A 25,719-nucleotide genomic window follows, 5' to 3' on the forward strand; every position below is an offset into this window, starting at 1 on the left:
GGGGGAACTTAAGTGATTTGGAGAGTGATGATGATGACGAAGAAGATAAAGTTAAAATGGGGGAAAAAAACCCCACCAAGATTATAAACAGATCAGCAAATCTGGATTTTTAGAAAATGGTTTTTGGAGAATACCTATTCTCCCCAAAATAGAGGATATGGAAAAAAAAAACAGACTTAACTTTTCCATTAAGATTCTTAGGATCCGGCTTCCCTGGTGGCACAGTGGTTAAGAATCCGCCTGCCAATGCAGAGGACATGGGTTTGAGCCCTGGTCCGGGAAGATCCCACATGCTGCAGAGCAACTAAGCCCGTGCGCCACAACTACTGAGCCTGCGCTCTAGAGCCCATGTGCCACAACTACTGAGCCTGCACTCTAGAGCCTGCGAGCCACAACTACTGAAGCCTGCGCACCTAGAGCCTGTGCTCTGCAACAAGAGAAGCCACTGCAGTGAGAAGCCCACGCACTGCGACGAAGAGTAGCCCCCGCTTGCCACAACTAGAGAAAGCCTGCGCGCAGCAACGAAGACCCAACGCAGCCAAAAATAAATAAATTAATTAAAAATAAATAAATAAAGTGGGTGCTTACTCTAGGTTGCTTGGATACTGAGCCATCTGGGACTGGATGGGAGTTCTTGCCTTCTCCCTATAGGAGGTGCTGCATCTCAAGTAAGCCTGTGGGCCCAGGGGTTCTTTTCTTTTCCTGACAGGATAGTCTCTAATGCCCCACATTGGTGTCTCATATCCTAAGATCTGGGCAGTTGGCATTTTCAGACAACTCCTGTAGACAGCTGGCAAATACAGACTGCCTGGCACCAATGTCGTTTGTTCTGGCACTTGTACTATGTGAAGAAAGAGTGGCGGTTGGGGTGGGAGCCTCCATTGCCACACAGACCCACATTGTGGGCCCTGCAGCTTCCTGGCCCCTGTGTGTCTCTCTGTGGGAGGCTGGGTAGATCCAAGGGACCTTAGCTTTCACTTATTTGGTAGATCCTTGCTTGATTCATTTACCCTATCCCCAAGGTAGCGTATTCCTTAGCCCATGCCTGTGACGTCATGGAATTTGTCTTGGACCCTAGTAAGAGGGACCCATCTTGCGTGACACCTTGTTTGCAGAAATGGGTTAATGACATTCGCCTTAAGGGATTGGGGTAAAAATTCACTTGATGAGCCAGTCCCAGAGGCAGCAGCCTGAATGAAGGCATGTAGTTGTGCCTGGGCTTGGCATACTCAGGAAATGACAAATGCAATGTGGCTTTAGTGCTGAGTGCCTGGTGGGGTGGGGATAAGAGGTGACAGATGACGCTCGAGAGGGATGTGGGGCTAAAGAAACTTTTGTTTCCTTGAGAGGAATTGAATATCTGTAAAGGCTTCTAAGCTTGGGAATGACAGGGTCAGCCTCCCCTCCCCCCAACCTCTGGTCCCCTGGAAAATACTTAGGGCAGGCAGTGTGAGGGTGGGCTGGAGGAGTAGGGAATGGTTGTTAGGGAGTGAAGGCAAACTCTGATGAGGCTCAAATAGAGCCATGGAAGTGGGGATGGAGAGAAGGGTCTTTCTTTTTTTTAAATTTTATTTTATTTTTATTTATTTATTTTTGGCTGAGTTGGGTCTTCGCTGCTGCGTGTGGGCTTTCTCTAGTTGTGGCGAGCGGGGGCTACTCTTCGTTGCGGTGCGTGGGCTTCTCACTGTGGTGGCTTCTCTTGTTGCAGAGCATGGGCTCTAGGCACACAGGCTTCAGTAGTTCGTGGGCTCTAGAGCGCAGCCTCAGTAGTTGTGGCTCGCGGGCTCTGGAGCGCGGGCTTCAGTAGGTGTGTCTTGTGGGCTCTAGAGCGCAGGCTCAGTAGTTGCGGCGCACGGGCTTAGTTGCTCTGTGGCACGTGGGAATCTTCCTGGACCAGGGCTCTAACCCGTGTTCCCTGCATTGGCAGTTGGATTCCTAACCACTGTGCCACCAGGGAAGCCTGAGAGAAGTGGTCTTTCAAAAGAAGAATTAGCAGGATTTGATGGCCGTTTTGTAGTGGGGAGGGATGCATTTGAGGAAGGAGTTGAAAGGAAGAAGAAAAGCAAATGATGCTCAACAGACATTATTTTTCTTCCTTTCTTTCCCTCTAGAGGACAGAGGTTAGAAGGCCTTGTCTAGAGGACAAGGGCTAGAAGGTCCTTTCTGGGGAAAGGGCTGACTGGCTAGTTTTGAGAGACCAAGATGGAAGCCTTGGTTCTCAGGCATTAAAAGGTCCCCTGAGCCTTTTCATCTGGCCTGATGGCCCTGTTTGCCCACTTGCCCACAACTGTCCATGTTGGGCCCCAACATGCATCCCTGTCCTCCTTGTTAAAAGACAAAGAATACAATAACCATTGCTATGTTGAGACCTTATATAATTTATCTAAAAAAAGAATCTGGGGCTTCCCTGGTGGCGCAGTGGTTGAGAGTCCACCTGCCGATGCAGGGGACATGGGTTCGTGCCCCGGTCCAGGAAGATCCCACATGCTGCAGAGCGGCTGGGCCCGTGAGCCATGGCCGCTGAGCCTGCGCATCTGGAGCCTGGGCTCCACAATGGGAGAGGCCACAACAGTGAAAGGCCCGCATACTGAAAAAAAAAAAAAAAAAAAAAAAAAACAAGAATCTGTTTTCAAGAAGAGGATCAACCATTAAATACGGAGCTGAGGTTTGGCAGGCAGCACAAATCTATCTATCCAGATAATATTTTTCAATACAGGGCTTTTCTTTCATCTTAAAATATCACAGATAGGCCTAAGGAATCATCTGGCATCTTTTTGTGTCTGTAGTTGGACAACTTAGATCTTATTAATCAGCCTGCTGAACGGCTCCTTTTTCAGACACATAGATGCTATAAAAAATTTTTCTGGTATTTTTGTTCTTAACAGCCATGGCTTGTTGAATCAATGCAGCTGAATTTTATGCAAGTTCAATGTTGTTTCCTTCAAGAATTAACTCATCTTTATGACCTTGAGAACTGAACAAGCAACTCCTGGCCTTATCTGAGCCCTGTGGATGTATTGATATTTTGTTCCTGAGAAATTTTGGAAATAACGTTGATGGGGAAGTGAGTGTACACAGACCTCACCTTGTAACAAAAGCCCAGGGTAGCATCCTTGATTGTGTTCTGTTCATGGCTACAGAGTACGAACAATAGCCAGTCCCTTTCTAGTTCCCTACTGTTTGTCAACCTGGAGCTGCTTCTTTTTCTTTCCAAGGAGACTGAGTTCTACATTTATGTCACTGAAGTCCCTCTGCAGGGCTCCTCTGGGGTCCTTCACAATAGCTGTGCTTCCCTTCAGAGTGATGTCGATATTTTCTGGAATGTTGACAGTCTAATTGCTGAGAATGGTCTTCATTCTTGCAGTAGATGCAGCAAAGAGAGCTGTGTGTTTAGGTTAAACCTGGTAAGCAAGTACAAAGCATGGTGAAGCTGTGTAGGGAGAGATGGGACAGGTTCAGCATTTGCTGGGAAGAGGCCTAATGCTTTACATACCTGTAAACATCTCATTTAATCCTCCCAAGACTCTTTAGGCATTGGTGTTCTTGTTTCGTGGTCCAGGAAACTGTGGCTCTGAGGTTAGACAAGTGACCATATCTATCTGAAGCTGAAGCTCTTGACCTGCCCCCAAGATGCATTCCTGGGATGGGCAAGGGGGTCAGTGGTCCTGGCTGTGATTCCCAAGGGGTGCTCACTCTGTCCAGTGGTTACTTGATGCCGGTTTCCTGAGAATTCTCATGTGGTCTTGAACCCAAACCAATGGGCCCTTTGACCATCCTCATTATAACCACGGTTAGGATAATCAATATGAAATTGAAGAAAGATGGTTAAATATGTTTCTCCAAATCAAAATACATTGCAGCACAATTTTTATCTATCAGTAGTAAATTAAAGCAGACAGCCTCTCAGAGTACTGGATTCTCCTTTGGCCCATGTATAGTTATTCGTTTTCTTACTACAAGCACAGTCCCACTTCTTGATCACTGTGACTATATTATAAACAGATGTCAAAAACTAGCAGGCTATATCCAGGCTACAGGCATGTATTATTAGGCCTGGAAGGTGGCTTTAATTTTTTTGTTTTGAAAAATTGAGATAGTTATCAACAATGAAATAAATATTAAGAAATCTCACCTAAAAACCTTATTCTGACTTCTCTTGAAGACCCAAGATCTACTTTCCCCCCCATAGCAGCAGTTGGCTGGAACCAGCAGCTAACCCCACGGCGGTCCCTGTCCCTGGCCTGTTGGCCACATTCCCCTGGAGCTTGCTTCATTCGCCTAGGTTTCCTGCCTGGCCCTTCTAGGCATCTGGGTTATGGCTTCTGTATGATGCTGATCGAGTTCCCTAATTAATTACTTATGTTAGATCGACTTAACGGTATGAACACTATGAGAAAAGCGTCTGCCCCAGGACCCGAGGTCTATGGTTATGAAAGTGTTGGTGTGGATCCTAATGTGAATCGAGAGAAGTGTTGTGGACCTGTAAAACATGAACGTTCTTACATCCCAGGGCAAATGCTCCACAGCCAGCCCAGCAGACTCCAAATCCTGTTGGGAGCGAGCACTTCCCCTGGTCCTGACCCCCAGCCCCACCCATACCCAGAAGCCAGCCTCTCCAAGTATTAGCCCTTCTCTGCTCCAAAGGCACGAGCCAGATTTAACACCAATAGCATCTGCTCCTGGCCTGCCCTACCCTGCGGTGGGGTGGGGGGGGAGCGGTGGGCTTCAGCTGCCAGTTGAAATGACAGAGATCCTGAAAGAACACTGTCTGCAACAAATCCAGATTCCAGAGACGGCAGCCTTGCAGACTGGCTCTGGGTGCCAGGGAGAGGAAAGTCCAGAGGGAAACTGTACCTGAAAATTCACATTTCTTGTCCAATTCTGGATTTGGTTTTTTTTTTTTTTTTCGGTCTTCAACTTTATATAGCTCTTTGAATTTGCCTTAGAATAAACAATTATATAAACATCATCTATTTTTAAAAAGTTTTATTGAGTTGTAATTCATATATTATACAACTCACCCATTTAAAGTACAATCCAGTGGTTTTTGATATATTACAATATTAACTTTTTAAATTTGTGGTAGAACATATAACATAAAATTTACCCTTTTAACCATTTTTAAGTGTACAATTCAGTGGCATTGATTACATTCATATGCTGTGTAACCGTCACCACTATTTTCAAAATGTTTTCATCATCCTAAACCGAAACTGTGACCATTAAACAATAACTCCTCATTCCCGCCCTCCTCCCCAGCCCCAGGTAACCTCTAGTCTCCTTTCTGTCTCTATGAATTTGCCTGTTCTAGATATTTCATATAAGTGGAATCATATAGTATTTGTCCTTTTGTGTCTGGCTTATTTCACTTAGCTTAATGTTTTCAAGGTTCATTCACGTTGTAGCATGTGTCAGAACTTCATTCTCTTTTATGGCTGAATGCTATTCATTGTGTGTACACGCCACAGTCTGTTGATCTATTCATTTGTTGATGGGCACTGGGATTGTTTCCAACTTTTGGCTGTCGTGAATAATTCTGCTGTGAACACTGGTGCACAAGTGTCTACTCGAGTCCCTGCCTTCAATTCCTTTGGGTGTATATGCCTAAGAGTGAAACACCATCCACTTTAGACTTCCTTTCCCATCCTGGCTACTCACACCAAGAAAATTAACTCTGATCCTAAAAATAGACAAAGATTTAGACATTCTAGGGGTAGCTGACCGCGGCATGACCAATTAGGGGTACCTGTGTGAGTCCTTTGTCTCTTCAAAGCCACAAATGAGGGACTTCCCTTGTGGCAAGGTGGATAAGACTCCACACTCCCAATGCAGGGGGCCCAGGTTTGATCCCTGGACAGGCCACTGGATCCCACATGCTTGCCGCAGCTAAGAATTTGCATGCCACAACTAAGGAGCCCACGTGCTGCAACTAAGGAGCCCGCCTGCTGCAACTAAGACCTGGGACAAAAAAAAAAAAAAAAAAAAAAAAGCCACAAATGATATCACTCCTCTGTTTGCAAATAGCCAAGCCCCCATGGAGGGCAGTGTGTGGGGGCTCAGACACCCTCAAGGGGACTCCTGCTGCTGCCCTCCTCCCTGCAAGAGCAGAGAAAGAACAATCACCCCTTTGTGAGGAGAGTGGCCATTTAGGAGGAAGGAGAGAGGAAATTGGCATGTTGGCTTTTTCAGAGGACCAGGTGCTGGAACAGGTGTTGCACATCTGTTTGCTTATTTAATCCTCTAGAGTATCATTGTCCCCCTTTTCTAGATCAGGAAACTGGCTCAGTGGCAGAAACCTGAACATGCAGCAACTAGGAAATGCAAGCAGATGACGCATGCTGAAAGGGGTGGAAGGGCGTTTTTGTGGAGAAGGTGGGCCCTGAAGCTGGACCACGAAGGATAATTTTATTTCCACAAGAAGATGGGGCAGAGAGGGGGCAGCAGGAATAGATGCTGTCGAGCAATATGGAAATTGGTTTGGAATCCTTTCCTGTTACAGCTGGTTAAATCCCACAGTCTAGAAACTCCTGCCCTAGACTACAGTGTTGCAGAGGCAGGGGTTCCTGGGACACAGATGGAGATTACAGAGCAGGATGTTGACTGGGCAGTGCCACTGGGTCCACCCCTGTGGAAGGGAGGGGGAGGGGAGGGCGAGGCTGGGGTCAGGAGTGGCTGGAGGCGAAGCTGGACTAGAGCGCCTGCCCGGCGAAGGCCTCCTCCTCGCTCCTGGTGGGCTCTGGAGCTGGGCGGGCCCTTCAGTTGTCGTAGGTGTGCCCAGGGAGCCTGGCCTTTCTTTCCTGCATCAATCAGTCACTGGATATGGGCTGCCCTGGGGAAAGTGGCGTGACCTTGAGTGAGACAGTAACCTTCGACCAAGATAATCCCCAAAGAGGGTTGACAGCTGAGACCTATCATCTGACCACCTTCCCAGCATCTGGGGGATCAGCTTTCCAGTTCCAAAGGGGGATCTGGTGGCACATCACAGGGTCCCCATGAGCTGACTCTTCAAGGGTCCCCTTACCCTGTCATGCACTGCAGGCTGAGGACCGTCAGATTCCTTGGGCCTCTTGTCTCTCTTCATCCAGGCAATGGTTTAAAAAGAATCAGCTTAAATGTGTTGAGCGGTTCATATGTGCAAACGTCTTTGGTACTAGAAAAGTGTATAAGTTCTTACTAATTAGTTTATTTGATTGATTAAAAAGAATATGTTTATTCATCCAAAGTACAAAAAGTTAAATGTATATATTTAACATACATTTGAAATATAAAATTGTATTCTGATATTATTATTACTTTTAAATGGGATCCCCAAGGAAAATGTTAAGACCCCCATAACCTTTCCAAACAAAATGAACAAATCCCTAGCCCACTGGGGATTCAGAGCAGGAGTGGTTTTTATGTCAACGGAGAAAAAAACAAATCAAAGCCTGCAGCTGTCCCTGCTGCGTCCTTTGCTCCAGCTGCCCACATCTTTCCATGTCTCTGGACTTTCTCACTTCCGTGTGAGTAATTAAGTCTTAAGGACATGGGGAATTAGTCTCAATAAGCCTGTGCGTACCTCCTGTGTGTTCAGAGGAATGAGCAAAGCCAGTCTTTGGTAACATTCCGTATCTTTTTTTTTTTGCAAATGGCAATTAAAATTGACTTAAACAAACAGAGAAGATACTGACTCATGTGCCTGAAAAGCCCAGATGATTTCAGGAATGGCTGGATCTGAGGGTTAAAATGTCGTCAGATCCCAGCTTCTCTCTGTCTTTTGGCTTTGCCTTGTCTCAGCTGGCTTCATTTTCAGATAGGTTTTTCTCTTGCAATGGAAGATAGATGTAGCAGCTCCAGATTTTCCAGGTTCACGTTCAGCTGGAAAGAGCAAGCTTCTTTTCCAGGAACTTGAGCAAAATCCTGGCGGTTTATCAGCTTGAACAGCCCTAAGTCATGAGTTGACAGAGCCAATTACTATGGCCAGAAGAGTGAGATATGCTGATTGTCATGTGCTACATCCCCATAATCATAAAGAGACCTCCTCCTTCCTCTCCTCTTGAACATATGGACTGACCTAATTAAAGTTAGAAGCTATAGCCAGAAGAAGAGTGTGGCAGACAGTTGGTTGCTGTGGGTGATTTGGTGGAGCTGGAACTCAGTATCTTCCATCTTTCTTCTGGTGTGCCTTCCTGTACTGCAGGGGATTGAGAGCTAACCATTACATTTCCCAGCCTCTCTTTCAGCTATAATTTCTGCTGTGATTTGATTCTGCCCCTTGGATGCTCTTTTATAAAGTTGGACCACTGAACTGAGATGGGGCCAAGATTCTGCCAGCAAATTCAGTTGGGAAGGTGCTTGGTTTTTCTGTAGCAGCCATGGTGGAGATCTCAGTGCCCAGTTCCTGGCCTTGTGGGTGTCAAGAGGCAGGGTTGGCCTATTGTTGAGCTGGTGTGGTCCACAGCAGACACCATGTAGTCAAGGAGCTGGCAGCAGTACCCATGGCTTCCTGACTGTGGCCATGGCAGTGTGGTCCGGGAGCCTTTGGCCTTCTGAGTACAGACAGGCAGCAGCTTGCTTGGTGGCCCAGTTCTGCAGGTAACTTTAGACCTTTTTCCTGAATGCTCAGCCCAGAATCTGCTTCTTCAGCCTGATTTTGTTGGCGAATTAATACCCTGAAACAAATTCCTTCTGCTTCATTTAGTGAGAATGAGCTTTCTCCTCTGTACCCGAACCCTCTTGCCAATCCTACAGCTGTCTCTTCCGTGCCACCCTCTTGTACCCCTGCCTCCTACTTCTTCCCGGCTGGCAGTGCCCAATCCCACTAGAGAAGCTGAAGATGTTTTCCAGCCTCTTTTGCAGCTGGGTCTGTGTTGGACGTGTGTGTGTGAGGAGGGGAGCATTTGGGATAAGTTTTCCACCCTAGTAAAAAGACATTTAAGAAAAATCTTCCCACCTGCTTTTGGATGTGGTTGGGAGAGAAAGTGCTGTGTGGTGCTGAAGTGGCCCTTGTGCAGCCCTGTGGCAATAAGTCTGAGGACATAAGCCAACCCCTGTGCCACTAAATTAAGAAGCCTTGGAATGGGAAATTGTACGAGAATTTTCTAAATTTTCTATTGTTTAGGCCACTTCCAGATGGGCTATATGGTTACCTGCAGCTGGAAGCATCCTGACTGACTGACATCTATCTATCTATCTATCATCTATGTATCATCTGTCATCTATGGAGACATCTAGAGAGAATGGAGATGGGAGGTGGAGGGGGATAAATTCCAATTCTGCTAATGCCCCTTGTGGAATTAATAGCACCTGCGGATGTAGGAAGGACGCCACAGTCTTCACTGTGGGGGAGATTCGGACACTACTCTTTCGGCTTCTTTAGTGCTGAGTGTATCAAGCTTGGCAGAGGGGAGGTGGTAGTGACTTCATTGCTGGTTGACATGGGTGGTGCCACCCTCATAACTCCCATCCTCATTTACATTTCATGAATAGTATAGCTCTTACACACGCTTTTCCAAGGCTGCTTCTGCCTATTTTTATGTGATCTTCATAAAAAACCTTCAAGGTGGTAGGGCAGGTATTATTCGCCCTGTATTTCTGATGAGAAAACTAGGACATAGACTAAATTGCTTGGCCAATCACACACAGTTAATTAATTAGGCACAGATTTTGTGACCCCTTGCTCTAGTTTTATTTCTACGGCACCATATTGCTGCCTCAAAAAAACTGATTCGTTAGAGAAAAAAAAAAAATTAAGTGCCTAGCAGGGAAACAGAGCTTATGGGTTCACCCTCTTTGTTCCCAAAGGGCAAAGGGCCCTATGAAGTCAAGTCTTCATCCTTCACAGGGGGACCTTATTGGTTTCCTGGGGACCACATCATCTTTTGACCTTTTATGCTCAGCAGAGGCAGTGGATCTCTTGCAAAACTGCCATGTGGCTCATTTGTTGGCAGGAACACTCAGGTAGGGGAAGTTTTTGGTAAGAGTGGTAATGCTCCACACAGAGCAATAAAAGACATCTCACATCGTGCAAGACAGCAGCCAGCTGGGGTCAGGACTCACAGAGGAGGGGCTGATTGGGTGGCTCTGGATCCTGTCTGGCTCGGGGGGCCCTGAGAGGGCTTTGGCGACCTTCATTCCAGGCTCGTCCATGTGACTCGGCCGCCCTCGGTGCCTGCTTCTTTCTATCCCGCCATCGGCTTCCTCATGGTTTCTCTCCCTAATCACTACCTCTTGCCTTTGCCACTCACGACCTGTTTGGCCTCTAAATCGCCAGGAGAAAGGGACACTCAGGAGAGCAGGAGTGAAAACAGCAATAGGTGGAAAATGAAACCCTCATTGAAATACGCAACCAAGTGAGGCTGCTTCACAAATTGCTGTCCTTGCCGTGCAGGAGGCCAAGTGGCCCAGCCTCAGGTCCTGGGCCACTGGCCAGGCAGAGTCACCACTGCCAGTCAGCTGCAGTGGTGGAAGGCATGGCAAGAGCACAGGGGCAGATGGTCTAACACCCGGGACCCTGGGCCCAGCCCTTTGTCAGGGGGCAGTTTCTGTAAAAGGGTGGAGGGTCCGAGCCACGAGGCTTGTCTACCACATGCCCTTTCCTGGGTGATCTCCCATCGACAGTGGACTTTCTTGGGCAGCTGCACCTTTGCCAGACTCTTGACTGAGCTTTGAGGATGGGTTTTGCTTCCCAGGACCATTGACCTGGGTTACGGCTGAGTGTGATATGACCTTCTCCACTCTGGGGCCTTGCTTCCCGCTCCGTTACATCTTTTTTTGCATCAAGCTGTATGATGTGGGCCTGGCACACAGGAGATGCCACATGTTCTGGAATTTTACAGATGATCCCGCTGTGGTCTTAACTTCATTTGTTTGAAGGGAGACGAATCAAATGGAAGATTTAAAAGACTTCCTAACTTTCCTTTTAAACCACTCCAAACTTTTCCAGCTCCTGGCAGCTTTCTGGTCTCTAAAACTCTAGGTTCTTGTGCTCAGCTTTGGAGGATGGGCCGGTGTGTGGTTGAGTATAAAGATCATGGAGAAGAGACTCTTCCCTTCCAGTGTCGGCTACAGACAAACTGTGAACCCAAGTGAACACGAAATCTAATAGGGTTTGGCCACTGGGTGGAATTAGACTATTTTTAGATGAACTATTTTAGTATTATCCCCACCTGCTTTGCATTCATATTTTTAATACTTCCCTGAAACTTCCATCTGTCAATATTCTGTCTCACTTCATTCCAAACTGCTGTTAAAGGTGCCATATGAGCATCTGCTCTCTGAGTTATTGCGGGGCCGACTGCTGATTCATAGACCAGCTCTCTTGCTGCTGATGTACGTCTGAGTGCAGTTTTATCTTGCTAATCAGCTTGGCTAAATTCCTGTTTTATATAGCTACACTTGGTACTAAGTCCAGAAGTACAATTAAGGTGGGGATATTGGAGCTTAATAAACTCATTTTGAATGAAGAAATAAATGACTAAGGGAATGGGGAAGTAGCTTTAGTTTAGGTCCTCTGTGGTGCTTTGTCTCCCCTCTCTGGACTCTTCTCCCCTCCACCCATGGACGCCACCACGTCCGCACGGTGCCCCCTGGCTACCTCCAGCCTCTCCCCTTTGGCACACCGTCCAGGCCTGCCCTCCAGGATCCTATTTTCTGGGAGATAGGATGGTTTACCCAAAAGGAAGGAATCCTCTAAAGGTAGACTTCCAGACAACGACAAACGGGTCCGAGGACAATTCGGTGGGGGTGGGGGGCAAGGAAACTTTTCTGGGATTCCAGCTCGTAAGGCTGCTCCTGGATATCCAAAACCCAAACCCAGGGAGTGGAATCAGTGATACTTGTTCTTCCCCAACCCTTTATCCAGACGAGCTAAGCAAAGGGAAAAATACACTTGCGGACAGGGAAATCTGAGACCCAGAGAGCTGTCCCGCGTGGAGAGGGAGTAGAAGCAGGTGCCAGGTTGCTGGGCTCCAGTTTAGACTACAAGGTATGCCTGCAAAGCTGAAAAACCTGTGTTCTAGGACTTGCATGCCCGCCTGAGGGCGGTCCTGTAATGGGGGCAGATCACTTGTTTCAGTGATTCTACCGTAATTTTTTAAACTTCTTTAAACGAAGAACAACCTGCATTTGAGAACTGCTTTCAAGCCAGTCTGGAAGACACACAGGGAAGTATTCTCTTATATGTTCATTAAAAAAAGTAAAAAGGGGGATTTCTTAGCAGGATGATGAACCTTAGTTACTCTTCTTTGTAACAAATAACTTTTTAAAAACAGCTTTATCGAGATGTAGTTGACATACAGTAAACTGCTCATATTTAAGGGTACATTTTGATGAGTTTTGACATGTGTATACATTCATGAAACCATTACTACAATTAAGACAATAAACACACCTGTCACCCCCAAAAGTTTCCTTGTGCCTCTTGTATTCCATTCCTCCCATCCCATGTCCCCACCTACTCTGTTCCAGGCAACCACTGATCTGCTTATAGCAAATGACATTTCGTCTTTTCTAAAATATCAGATGTTTCCTAAAAAGATGAAGATTTTCTAGTTCTGGGGCTATGGTCATGAAGGGAGGTCCTTCAGAGAAGTCCAAAGTAGTTCTTAGCAGTGGCAGCACTGTAGGAATGGATGTCTGGCTTCTCAGGAAGGGATAATATTCATTTAGCCTCCAAGGAAGGGATCATAGTCAAAAAACTGGTATGGCTTTTGAAGAATTAACCAAACTATTTTATATTTTATCGTGTACTTTATGATATTCTGTAGTTGGAATCTACTAACCCAAATAAATTGGCCAGTTCTATAACTACATGTTAATGCGGTCATCGGTGAAAGTAATAATCCTTGTCTTTATTACAATGGTGTCATTTGAGGAATTCTGAACATAGAACATAGTTCTTTTCTTTTCTTTCTTTCTTTCTTTATTTTTAACATCTTTATTGGGGTATAATTGCTTTACAATGGTGTGTTAGTTTCTGCTTTATAACAAAGTGAATCAGTTATACATATACATATGTTCCCATATCTCTTCCCTCTTGCGTCTCCCTCCCTCCCACCCTCCCTATCCCACCCCTCTAGGTGGTCACAAAGCACCGAGCTGATCTCCCTGTGCCATGCGGCTGCTTCCCACTAGCTATCTACCTTACGTTTGTTAGTGTATATACGTCCATGCATCTCTCTCACCCTGTCACAGCTCCCCCTTCCCCCTTCCCATATCCTCAAGTCTGTTCTCCAGTAGGTCTGTGTCTTTATTCCTGTCTTACCCCTAGGTTCTTCATGACATTTTTTTCTCTCAAATTCCATATATATGTGTTAGCATACGGTATTTGTCTTTCTCTTTCTGACTTACTTCACTCTGTATGACAGACTCTAGGTCTATCCACCTCATTACAAATAGCTCAATTTCATTTCTTTTTATGGCTGAGTAATATTCCATTGTATATATGTGCCACATCTTCTTTATCCATTCATCTGATGATGGGCACTTAGGTTGTTTCCATCTCTGGGCTATTGTAAATAGAGCTGCAATGAACATTTTGGTACATGAATTTTTTTGAATTTTGGTTTTCTTTTTTTTTTTTTTTTTTTAAACATCTTTATTGGGGTATAATTGCTTTACAATGGTGTGTTAGTTTCTGCTTTATAACAAAGTGAATCAGCTATACATATACATATGATCCCATATGTCTTCCCTCTTGCGTCTCCCTCCCTCCCACTCTCCCCATCCCACCCTTCCAGGCTGTCACAAAGCACCGAGCTAATATCCCTGTGCCTTGCGGCTGCTTCCCCCCAGCTATCTACCTTACTACGTTTGTTAGTGTGTATATGTCCATGACTCTCTCTCGCCCTGTCAAAACTCACCCTTCCCCCTCCCCATATCCTCAAGTCCGTTCTCCAGTAGGTCTGCGTCTTTATTCCTATCTTACCCCTAGGTTCTTCATGACATTTTTTTCCCTTAAATTCCATATATATGTGTTAGCATACAGTATTTGTCTTTTTCTTTCTGACTTACTTCACTCTGTATGACAGACTCTAGGTCTATCCACCTCATTACAAATAGCTCAATTTCATTTCTTTTTAAGGCTGAGTAATATTCCATTGTATATATGTGCCACATCTTCTTTATCCATTCATCTGATGATGGGCACTTAGGTTGTTTCCATCTCTGGGCTATTGTAAATAGAGCTGCAATGAACATTTTGGTACATGAATTTTTTTGAATTTTGGTTTTCTCAGGGTATATACCCAGTAGTGGGATTGCTGGGTCATACGGTAGTTCTATTTGTAGTTTTTTAAGGAACCTCCATACTGTTCTCCATAGTGGCTGAACCAATTCACATTCCATCAGAGAGAGACAGAGAGAGAGAGAGATGCTTGACCATACCAACCTTTTGATACTACCAGCAGTTCTTTGGTGTTTGCTCTAAATTCTGTAAAACCAATTACACGGACCTATGAGAAAAAGCAAATGGGCAAGACAAACTGAAAGCTGGGATTTTATTTTGAGAAGCAACCCCAAGTGTTATGGATGATTTTACTGAGATTCAGCTCGATCTCACGGGAGCTTTGAGCAGGTGATTTGTGGGCCTGGGTCTTGGCTTTTCCCCCACGTGGCCCCAGAGCTTGTGGTGAGCTGCTTCCTCACTCTGCGCCTCAGCTTCTACCCGCAGGAGAGTGAAGGAGTTGGTGAAGACAGATTTCCAGGGTCTTTTCCACTGATAAACTTCTACGATTCTGCATCCTGATAAGGATTTTTAATTTGTCCTCATTAATGCAGAGATTCAATTAACCAGGACATTAAATTCCCTGAGCATTCTGGTTAATTGGATCTTTACTAAAATAGCCCCAAATTTTGTTTATGCTTGAAAGAAAACCACAAAAGTTTTTGTGTGTGTGTGTGTGTGTATTTTACATCTGTATGGAATGTAAAAGCATTTAACTGTAACAGCTAGAGGGTTGACGAGAAGTTGTTCCTTAAGGCAGAGTTTCCAAAACATTTTTGACAGTGCCCCATGGTTAAAAAAAAAAGAAGTAACCTTTTACATATCACACACACACACCACACAGACACAGTAATAAAAGTTTTGCAAAACAATACTTAACATTACCACGTAATGGAGTGTGAGGTAAGGTTATTTTCTATTCTATTCAAAAATGCCAGTCAGCATACTAATTGATTTCCTGATCTTCCCAATTCCCAATTTGAAAAGCACAGCCTTAAAGTTCTACAAGCCTCTACCTGCCCCTCGTGGAGCTCTTTGGGTATCTGCTAGTAATAAAATGCCCAAGACATTCAAGGGCTGCTATTTTGATAGCTGTCCTATGGTTCTGACACTGAGGGTGCTATAGCCACGTGGCTGGCTTTACATCCTAATTCACACCTAAATTGTCTTTGGCATTTCCTGAGAAGTGGTCCTAGGCAGAAGAGTGGAGAGAAAAGAGCCCTGGACTAGGCAAGAGAGTTTCTGACTTCTAGTCTGGGTTCTGCTACTCTCTGGCTGTGTGATCTTAGATAATTCACTTAACCTCTCTGCGCCTTGGCTACCTTCAAACAAGAGAATGGCTGCCCTATCTACCCCACAGGGTGGGTGTGAGAATCAGGAGCAACAAATCACTTTGAAAAATATAAAGTATGATAGAAATAGAATGTGTTATTGATAATAGCCTTTTAGATCCTAAGTGAGAATTTTAAGTGTATCTGATTAAAATCATTTGAAGCTGGGATTTCGGGGAAAGATTTGAGGAGGCAGTGTATGGAGTTACATTGTGTATCAAGATAAGGTTGGTATTATTACCCTTCTTGGACTTTACTTTCCTTATAATGCTAATTTGTCTGTGTCCATGTTATATCTGAGATTCTTCTTCTTTCTTTCCCCCCTCCCTCCTTTCTTTCCTGTCTTCAGATTGTGCAAGGCATCTTACTATCTTGGAAACTCAATTTCTCCTTTCTTGAAAAGAGCAAAGCAAGAAGGGCATCTGCAGTGATTCTTTTACAAACACCAGACTTTCAGGTAGTTAAACCTAATGTGTGGCTAGGAGTTAAAAAGCGAGCAGATGATTCATTGATGGACACACGGACCCTTTAGGCCTCCCTGTTGTGGGCAGTCCTTTGCTCCTTGACTCTGCTCAAGTAGAGGGGAACAGATTTCTGATAGACACTGCCTATAATCTCTACCCTGTTACAACCAGACCTTTTGAGATCAGAGAGGTTCATCCTCTTGGAGGGCTGTCAGAGCTTCTGCTCACTGAGCCAAATTAAAATAATCCAGTGATTTCTTCCTTTTTAAAGATAAACAAAGGAGCCAGCAGATGAATTCAAATTTCAGATTTTTAAAAATATCCCCATAAATTACACTTATTCCATGATGAAAAAATCTGGTGTGACAGAAGGTTAAAAATCCTCCTGGTCTTAGTGAGGTGAACAAGAGGTATCATGTACCCTACGCCCTAAAGAGAGGTGCTAGGACTTGCTAAAACATATCCTCAAAACCCTAGCCCAATACTTACCTTCGTCCTATATACAAGAGAAGGAGAAAGTGACAGAAAGGTGGATGAGAGCTGTTGGCCTAGTGGGAAGGGACTGTGTGCTTGTCTTCCCCTCCCACGTACCTCCAACCTAGTGATGGGGTTTGAGAAAACCATTCATACAGAAGGGTATATAACCCTAAGGGGAAATTGACATCTCCAACTGCCTCTCTCCTGCAGCTCAAGGGAGAGGTGGCAACTTGCTGTTACTGGAGAGACCTTGAGAAAGTTCTTGGGGGCAGCTTGCAATTCCAAAGTGTGTTGGACACCAGTGGAAGGGGGTCTGGCTTGAGTAGCCTTGAAAGGTCTGGCCCAAGAAGATGGCCTGTAAGGACAAGGTGACCCCAGCAGAAAGAGATTCTTGGTGTGCTTTTGGAGGAGGAGATGCATGAGGAAGAATGGGAGAGTAAATCAAAGGGGAAGGTCTCTGAAGAACCCACAAAAGCTCTTTGAGTAAGACCCAGTGTTTGGGCACTGGCCACATGGACAGATTATAATGGCACTGGCTCAATTCGACCATTTGGCCCACTTATCTTCCCTCCTTCCCGAGCTCCTCATTACTACCCTGGAAGACCCAGGGGCATTATAATCTTTGGGTGAAGTAGAGGAAGGGAGAGGTGCCAAGAGAATGCAGAACCACCTTAGTATACTTGCCCACCGTGGGTCTGCAGAATTTGAGGTTCAGGATCAAGCTGGAGATAGGGTGTGCTTTAAACTGGATGTGAGATAGAAATTTTGGTTTAGAATGGACCGTACTTTTTCAATATCTGAAGATGAGATGGTTACTTAACATCTGAAAGTGACCGGAAAACTAATAGGTCTGCTTGAGCTGTCATTTGGGGCTAGGGAAAGAGGTCCACAGAGGGTTTAAAAGACAATGGTGAAAGCTTCCCTGGTGGCGCAGTGGTTGAGAGTCCGCCTGCCGATGCAGGGGACGCAGGTTCGTGCCCCGGTCCGGAAGGATCCCACATGCCGCAGAGCGGCTGGGCCCGTGAGCCATGGCCGCTGAGCCTGCACGTCCGGAGCCTGTGCTCCACAACGGAAGAGGCCACAACAGTGAGAGGCCCGCGTACCGCAAAAAAAAAAGAAAAAAGAAAAAAGGCAATGGTGAGAAAGAACAAAGTTGTTTTCTGCTTATACTTCATCTAATAAATCAGTTACAATGGGTATTTATTATATTTTCTTCTAGTCAAATAGTCTGAAAGGCCCACTCGAAGGCCTGCCAGTCCTCATAGAGCCTGAAATTCTTTTAACTTGTATGTGACATTTTGTAGCTTCAGTTACACTTGGCCTGTTTCATATTTGTGAGACCTGCCTTTCAAGCATGCAGGTGGTCACCACTCTTAACTCATTCCTTATAATGGGACATGTAGATATAGAAAAAATACTGAGAATCAGGTGTCGCAGGACCAGATTCTAATCCCAGCTTTGTAACTCGTGAGGTGACTTTTAGATAAGTTACTTAATCTCTCTGGACCCCAGTTTTCTCCTCACAGTGCTGGGAGGTTGCATCAACTCTAACTTTGAAATTCCACTTCTGATATTTTCTGAATTCCTTTCATTTTGTCTAGCTTCATATTTTGAGTACCCAGAGGATAAAAATTAATACCAAGTCCCACCATATTTACACCTGATACGTGCCAGGTATTTTCACAGATGTCAACATAGGAATCCACATGCAGTATCATTACCCTCAAATTAAGATCCAGCTGAAGGCTGTGGAGTGTAATGAATGAGAGACACAACTGTGGTTTGAATCCAGGTCTTCTGATTCCAGGTCTAGTGCTCTTCCTGCTAGCTCTCAGTTTTTGTCAATCGTGACTTATTTAATAGTGTTCGCAGTCTGGGCTTGAAGCTGAGGGTGAGGAAATGGGTCTTATTCTTCCGCAACTCCTGCAAAACATGTGCTCTCAGATATGTACTTGTCTCTTCCTTTGATTGAGGGAGGAAAAGAAGGGAAAGAAAGGAAGGAGGAAGGAAAATAATCTGATGTGCTCTGAGTGGGAGCCGGGAGCTAAAACTCAAAAGAAGTACAACCCTCTCTTGCAGCTTCCCTGTTCTAGTTTTGACATCACTCTTACCCAGCTGAGATGACCAGCCTTGAGCCAGCTGCCCAATACATAACATTCCTTCATCAGTATCAGTCGCTATGACTCCTTGAGCTCAGTGCCACGTACCAGGCACTATAGCCAGGGGACTGCTTCTTCCTATCTATTTTTATCAAGCACATCGCCAGCTGTCCCGGCTGCTGTCAAAAATTCTTCTTGGGACTTTCCTGGTGGCGCAGTGGTTAAGAATCCACCTGCCAAGGCAGGGGACATGGGTTCGAGCCCTGGTCCGGTAAGATCCCACACGCTGCGGAGCAACTAAGCCCGTGCGCCCCAACTACTGAGTCTGCACTCTAGAGCCCACAAGCCACAACTACTGAGCACGTGTGCCAGAACTACTGAGCCTGCACTCTAGAGCCCGCAAGCCACAACTACTGAAGCCCACGAGCCCACGAGCCCGTGCACTGCAACTACTGATCCCACGTGCCACAACTATTAAGCCCGCATGCTGCAAAGCACAAAGCCTGCGCTCCTAGAGCCTGTGTTCCACAACAAGAGAAGCCACCGCAATGAGAAGCCCACGCACTGCAACAAAGAGTAGCTCCTGCTGACCGCAACTAGAGAAAGCCCTTGTGCAGCAACAAAGACACACACACACACACAATTCTTCTTGGAGTTTTGCTGTTTAGCTGTTTTCCCCTCCAAATATGTAGGTTATATTTGGGTGTGGGACAAAAGCCCTTCTCATGGTATCACAATCACTCTGAGTGATGTACCACAGTGGAAACCCCTGGTGAAGAGGGCTTCGGCAAGCCTTGTGTGAGGCCAGAGTTGAGGCAAGTGTGGCACGAGTGTACCCCCAAGCAAAGCCGTTAAGTTGATACCTGAGCCATGGCAGAAAAGAGGGGAATGACCGTGACCACAGTGCAGTGACCTCAGATCTCCCATTTGCTTGATTTGGTTTGGTTTGGTCTTTGCACCAACACAAATCTGAAGGACTGATAACCATTCTTCAAAAACATCCCTAAAAGCCAGCCTTGCAGTTTAAAGGTCAACCTTGATTCCAGCTTTCCGCAGCTTACTAGGTCTAAAGGATAGAGTATTCGTTTTCTTTCCAGACATGGAAACACAGTTACAACCAGCTTAGGCAAAGAAGAGAAGCCAGGGATGGGACTGAATAAGCAGCTGTGGAAAGGACAGCATGCAGCCGGGCCCAGAAACCCAGGAGTCAGGCACTGAAGTACTGCGGATTCTTGCTGCTGCCTCCTGTTCCACTGCTGTTCTCTGTGTCTCAATTTCATCTCTGTCACCGCAGACCAGCTTCCGCCCCAGGTGGTAAAGAGGGTTGCTGACAGCCCTGGTGAAGGCCATCTTAGGTTTTGCACTGGAGATATACTGACCCCTTTTTTTTGTTTCAAGATGAAAAATGCTAGGAAGGACTTTGACTCTTCCAGCTTGTGTGTCAGGTGCTTTCCTAGCCCCCGGACAAATCAGCTGGGGAGGTGGGGTCGCTGAAGAATGTGGTAGCCCCTGAGGTAGATGTGTGGGTAGGGAAGGGCATACCATCCATCCATCCATTCATTCATTCAACAGATTTTTATTGAGCCAAACTGAGAGGCTGAGTGAGGGGCTAGAGTCTTCATGGATTAGAGAGTGGTGACCTGGAGGTTGGTAGATGAAGATGAATAGAAAAGGCAGAGAGCACCAAGTGCTCTGCCAAGCGCCAGAGGTAGGAAGAAATGGGAAGTTTGTGCCAGAAGGTCAATTAATTGCTCCTTCCCAACCGAGTCCCGTTATGAAAAAAATGCCAGTTGAACTACACAGTGTACTTGGTAATGCAGTTGCCTGACATCCTGATGCAAGTTCCTTATCTTGTTGTAAAGCAGTGGTAGTTTGAGCACCAGCAGTGGGTCTGCAGACCAGTCTCCGAATAGCTCTGCCCTAGGAAATTCTCTCACATATTCTACAGGAGACACGGACAAGAATGCTCATAACAGCTTTGTTTATAACAAAGGAAACAATCCAGATGTCCACAAACAATAGAAGAGAGAAGTAATCACGGTATGGAATTCTATAGAACAGAGAGAACGAGTAAACTACAGCTATACACCTCAACCTGGACGGATTTCAAAACTACTGTTGAGCATAAAAGCAGATTGAGACAATGACAGACAGTATGGATTCATTGTAGGAAGCTGGAAACCAGGCACCACTAAACAATATAGTGGCTAGGGGTGCATGACAAATGGATGGAAACTGTAAAGAAAAGCAAGCGAGTGGATAGCACATGTGTTAGGTCAGTGGCTGGCCGGGGGTGGGAAGGGAGAGGGAGACAGCTGGGAAGGGGTGGGCACAGAGGAACCTTCAATGTATTGGCAGTATTTTATTCCTTACACTGGGTGGCGTGTGCGTGGGTGCTTGCTTTTTATTACTGTTCTTCAAACTGTACATATATGTGACACACGCTCTTTTGTAAAGATGACCTATTTCACACTGAAGAAAGTTTAAAAATACAGTCAAAGCCAAAGGCTCCCCACTCCCCCAAAGCCAATAAAAGGTAGATGGTAGTGTTGCTGAATGGTGTGCTCCTGAAAGGAAAGAGAACTTTTCCAAAGGTGGTGCCTTGAAGGGCTGGGAAGGCACCAGGGAGAGAGGAGGAAGGTAGCCGCTGCCCACCCGTCCCCCCATCCCACCCTGGGCACCAGCAACTGGGTAGAGGTGTGTCCTGCTGTCCTCAGGACCTCCGGCTCACATGCCCTGGGTCCGCAGCTTGCCCCCTTTGTACCCCTTTCTTCCTGCACCACAATCCTCAAGGTTTAGCCTGTTTTGCTTTCCTTTTCAGAGCTGCCACCCCATACTCCATTTCCTGCCGCTTCCCCAAGGCTGCCTGCCGTATAAGATGCAATAATCCTAACTTTTCAATTTTTGACCACCCCCCGCCCCCAAAACAAATGCACTGACCCATTTGGCGTTGAAGTGTGAAAACATTTTGGATGGTGTAGAAAACTTTCCTAATACCACTTCCAAAGTTTGGTCACACACCATCTGATTACCTTTTTAGGGAAGGTTTATGGTTCGCCGGCTGAAGTTTATTTTAAATTCTGTCTGGTTTGCAAACCCATTCTTTGTGGACAGCTCTTGTTTGAAATGTTTGGACTCACTTTGCTCTGGGTAAAACAGGTTGTCAAGTCTTTTTTAAACCCTAGTTGTTAGATGGCTTTTCTTGTCATACAATTTGGTGTCCGTGAACCTTAAGAGTCATAAAAGCTTAGAGTTAGAAGGGACCTTGGAAGTCACCCATCTGACTTCCTGCCCAGTGAAAGTTTTCCTGAAACGTGCCTGATCACCAGCCTCTGAGAGCTTGCTTTTTAAGGGCATTGCTGTAGGGACAGAGAATACCATAGGTTACAAACTCCCCATAAAATTTTGCATCAATTTGCATTTTGTCTTTGAGAACCAGAATTCAGAGTGAACAATTCCAAGTTTGCTAACTGAATTAAAATGAACACAGCCTCTTGCAAAACTGGTTCTAGAGTTACATGGTCCACACGTCCAAAACCTTACATGGTCCAAAACGTCTTTAATATACCTAATATAATCATATCCTGGATTAGGAGGGACAGAGAAAACAGAGGAGTTGGACGCATCCACACATTTGGAAGTAGGGGCAGAGAAGCCAGGGTGATTTGGTTAATTGCTTGGGAGTCCTGTGTGCACATTTCTCTCTGTCCCTTTGTCTCTGCTTTCCTGCCTGCTTAAAGGTACAGAAACGTAGACATTGCCTCTCCCCAAAAACGCCACTCAGGGAATTCCCTGGCGGCCCAGTGGTTAGGACTCAGTGCTTTCACTGCCAGGGCCTGGGTTCAATCCCTGGTTGGGGAACTAATATCCTGTAGCCTGTATCGCGCTGCCAAAAAAAGAAAAAAAAGAAGAAAGAAAAGAAAACAACACTACAAAACAAAAAAACGCCACTTACCACTAGCCCTGTTGAAGGGGGCAGGCCTGGTCTGTCACCCCTTGCCCATCCTCAGTCTTCCTTACCTCCTGGGTCAGTGGCTGCCTTTTCTCACGAGGCTGGGCCCACTTCAGTTTCTGAGCCCACCCGGAGACAGTGTGATGTGTGTTAGCAGTTGCTTTTCCACCTGTCTCCCCACCTTTTGTTCTGCTCTGCTAGAGCTTGGAACTAAGCCATGACCCCAGCTGCCGTCATAGTTCAATGGGTTTGGGCCCTGAGCCAGGCTGGGACCTTGGGGGCACAGGTCCATCAGGGTGAGGGAAGGAGGCCAGCCTGGAAAAGACCAGAGTTAGCCCATTGGAGCAGCAGGGTCATTCCATATCGAACTACCAATCTCATGCCAGCTGGGGAGAGTTTCTGGGTTAAAGAGGGTAGCTGAAGATGCTTTTTAAAAATTGGGAGTAGGATGCCCAAACATGGGTGGAGAGGGTTAAAGGTACTGACCCAGCCTGGACACGCAGTATGCAAGGTCCAGTGGGCATGGGAAGCCCAGGCGAGGTTTGGTAATGGTTATGATGAGTCCCAGGGGGTAAGGCACTGAGGCACTGGACCCTTCCCAGCAGATTGTCCTTGTCAGACCCTGTGCAGGTGGGACTTGCTGGGGTGAGGAGTCAGGGTTCAGCCCATGGGCCAGGGGCAGGCTAGAGCCAGGCAGGATGTCAGGCCACAACCTGATGGTCAGGGCAGGCCACTGTGCCCCACAGGCAACCCGAGGCAGCAGCCTCCTATGCAGGCTGTGTTCCTGCTGCATGGTCACTGCACTCCCACCCCCCAGCGGCCCCCAGTCTAGGGACTCAGAGGGGACTAGGGAGTCTGGGGCTGACTTCCTGAAGTGCTGGTCTCCAACTTCTACCCAATCAAATCAACAAATATTTGACTGTGTATTTGTGTGCAAGGGAGCTGTGATAGATAGTAAAGACAAGGGGTTGGGTGACCTCCTGGGAGGTGGATTAGGAAATGGCATCTGTACACCACACAGATTATATAGCAGATTACAGAGCCAAAGTACACTTCTTCATTAGTCAATACGGGCACTGGTTTACATGGGCCTTTTGCATGGGGAGGAAGGGGATGGCGAGGACAAGTGTGGGGAGAGGAGGGCGGGGAGAGTTTGGCACAGATACAAGGCAGTACTAGTTTCTGGCCTTATCTCCTGGGCCACTGGGATAGAGCAGCAGGAAGGGACCGAAGGAGTCATTTTCATAAGGTCTCAGGGAGACAGAGGCCACAGCTGTCTGCTTTGCTTCCAAAGTGACTCCCAGGGACACTGAATGGAGGACGGGCATTGTCCTTCTGTGCCTGTGCTGCAAAGTATCTCTGAGTGTGAGTGTAACTCCATGTTGCCCCCTCACCTTTGGCGTAGTGGAAACAGCACCCTTGGCAAGAGTACAGGTGTATTCCCAGAGGGCAGCCTAAGAGTACATGAGTCTCCTTCCCAGACTCTGGGAACACGGGCAGGACTTGAGTGGGGCTGGAGGGCCCCATCATGCAGGCGGAGGCGGGAGCCAGTGAAGTTCTGGATACTCCGGTTAGTTTCACTGGGTTGGTACCCACAGGCCAGTGAGACGTGGAAACCTTCCAGATACGGGAGAGAACGAAGTGCTAGATAGAGCAATAGAAGGCTTTAATCCTCACCTTCACAACAGCCTTGAGAAATTCCACCCCCTGCCCTTTCTAACTCATAGAGCTTTTCTGAGTCTGTAATTACCTTGTTTTTCTTTCTTTAGTCCAAGGGTCAGCAATTTTTTTTCTGTAAAGAGCCAGATAGTAAATATTTTCAGATTTGTGGGCTATACAGTCTCTGTTACGGTGGTGCAACTCTGCCTTGGGAGCACAGAGGCAGCCACAGACACTACATCAACTAATGAATGGGACTTTGTTCCAACAACGTTTTATTTGTGGACACGAAACTGGAATTTTACATAATTTGTCACGGTTGCAAAATATGCTCCTTTTAGTTTTTCCACTAGCTCAAAAATGTAAAAACCGTTTTCTAACTTGCAGCGTACGAAGACAGACTGTGGCTGTCGTCTGCCTCTCCTGTGAGGACAGGAACCAGCTCATCTTGTGTCCCTAGTGCCCAGCACAGTGTCTGACATATACTGGGTGCTCAGTAGATATTGGTAGGAGGGGTGACGTTCTCCGCTTTACAGACAAGGAAACTGTGGTTCAGGAGGTTAGTCCCCTCTCTCAGATGTGGGGCTAGAACTCAAACTTGCGTGCTAGTTGGAGAGCTGTAGAGTTGGGCAGTTGGTAGTTCTGCCAAATCCTGTGTTCCTTCTACCAAATCAGTTTCAGCTTTTGCAGAAAAAAATATTGCCACATGGAAGTTCAGTGTTTCGGATTGGGAAATTCACTTGAGCAGAAAACCAACACCATAGATCCTATAGCGGCCCCTTTCAAAATGGTTGAGCTGTGGAAACGTAGCTTTACTGCCTCAGGTGGTTCTTTTTTTTTTTTAAACCTGGGGACCATGCCATTGCTAGTCTACTTTGGAAGACAGCTGTGAGGAATAATGTTAGAGTCTTTGCAGATATTAAAAAGTCACTATGAGTATGTTCTTCAGATTGGGCATTTTCTTACAATCTAAATTAGTGGGTTTTTCAGAAACAGACTCACAGACTTAGAGAACGAGCTTATGGTTACCAGGGGGGAAAGGTGGGGGGAAGGGATAGTTAGGGAGTTTGGGACTGACATGTACACACCGCTATATTTAAAAAGGATAACCAACAAGGACCTACTGTATAGCACAGGGAACTCTGCTCAATGTTATGTAAACCTAAATGGGAAAAGAATTTGAAAAAGAATAGGTACATGTATATGTATAACTGAATCACTTTGCTGTACACCTGAAACTAACACAACATTGTTAATCAACTATACTCCAATAAAAAGTTAAAAAAAAACCTTAGGTTTTTTTTTTTTTTTTTTTTAAAAACAGTGTCTCAGAGGGTGTGGAGAAAAAAGGGAGCCTTCTTGCACTGTTGGTGGGAATGTAAGTTGATACAGCCCCTATGGAGAACAGTATGGAGCTTCCTTAAAAAAACTAAAAATAGAATTACCATATGACCCAGCAATCCCACTACTGGGCATATACCCAGAGAAAACCATAATTCAAAAAGACACACGCACCCCAATGTTCTTTGCAGCA

At 46.0% G+C, this 25,719-nt stretch overlaps 1 pseudogene; it reads right to left on the minus strand.

Moving 5' to 3' along the window:
- Window positions 1–2,805: 2,805 nt before the first annotated feature.
- LOC136133901 (large ribosomal subunit protein uL6 pseudogene) lies at window positions 2,806–3,356 on the minus strand (annotated as a pseudogene).
- Between the last annotated feature and the right edge of the window lie 22,363 nt (window positions 3,357–25,719).

Source organism: Phocoena phocoena, chromosome 14 (assembly GCF_963924675.1).
Source record: "Phocoena phocoena chromosome 14, mPhoPho1.1, whole genome shotgun sequence".
Classification (NCBI taxonomy): Eukaryota; Metazoa; Chordata; class Mammalia; order Artiodactyla; family Phocoenidae; genus Phocoena; species Phocoena phocoena.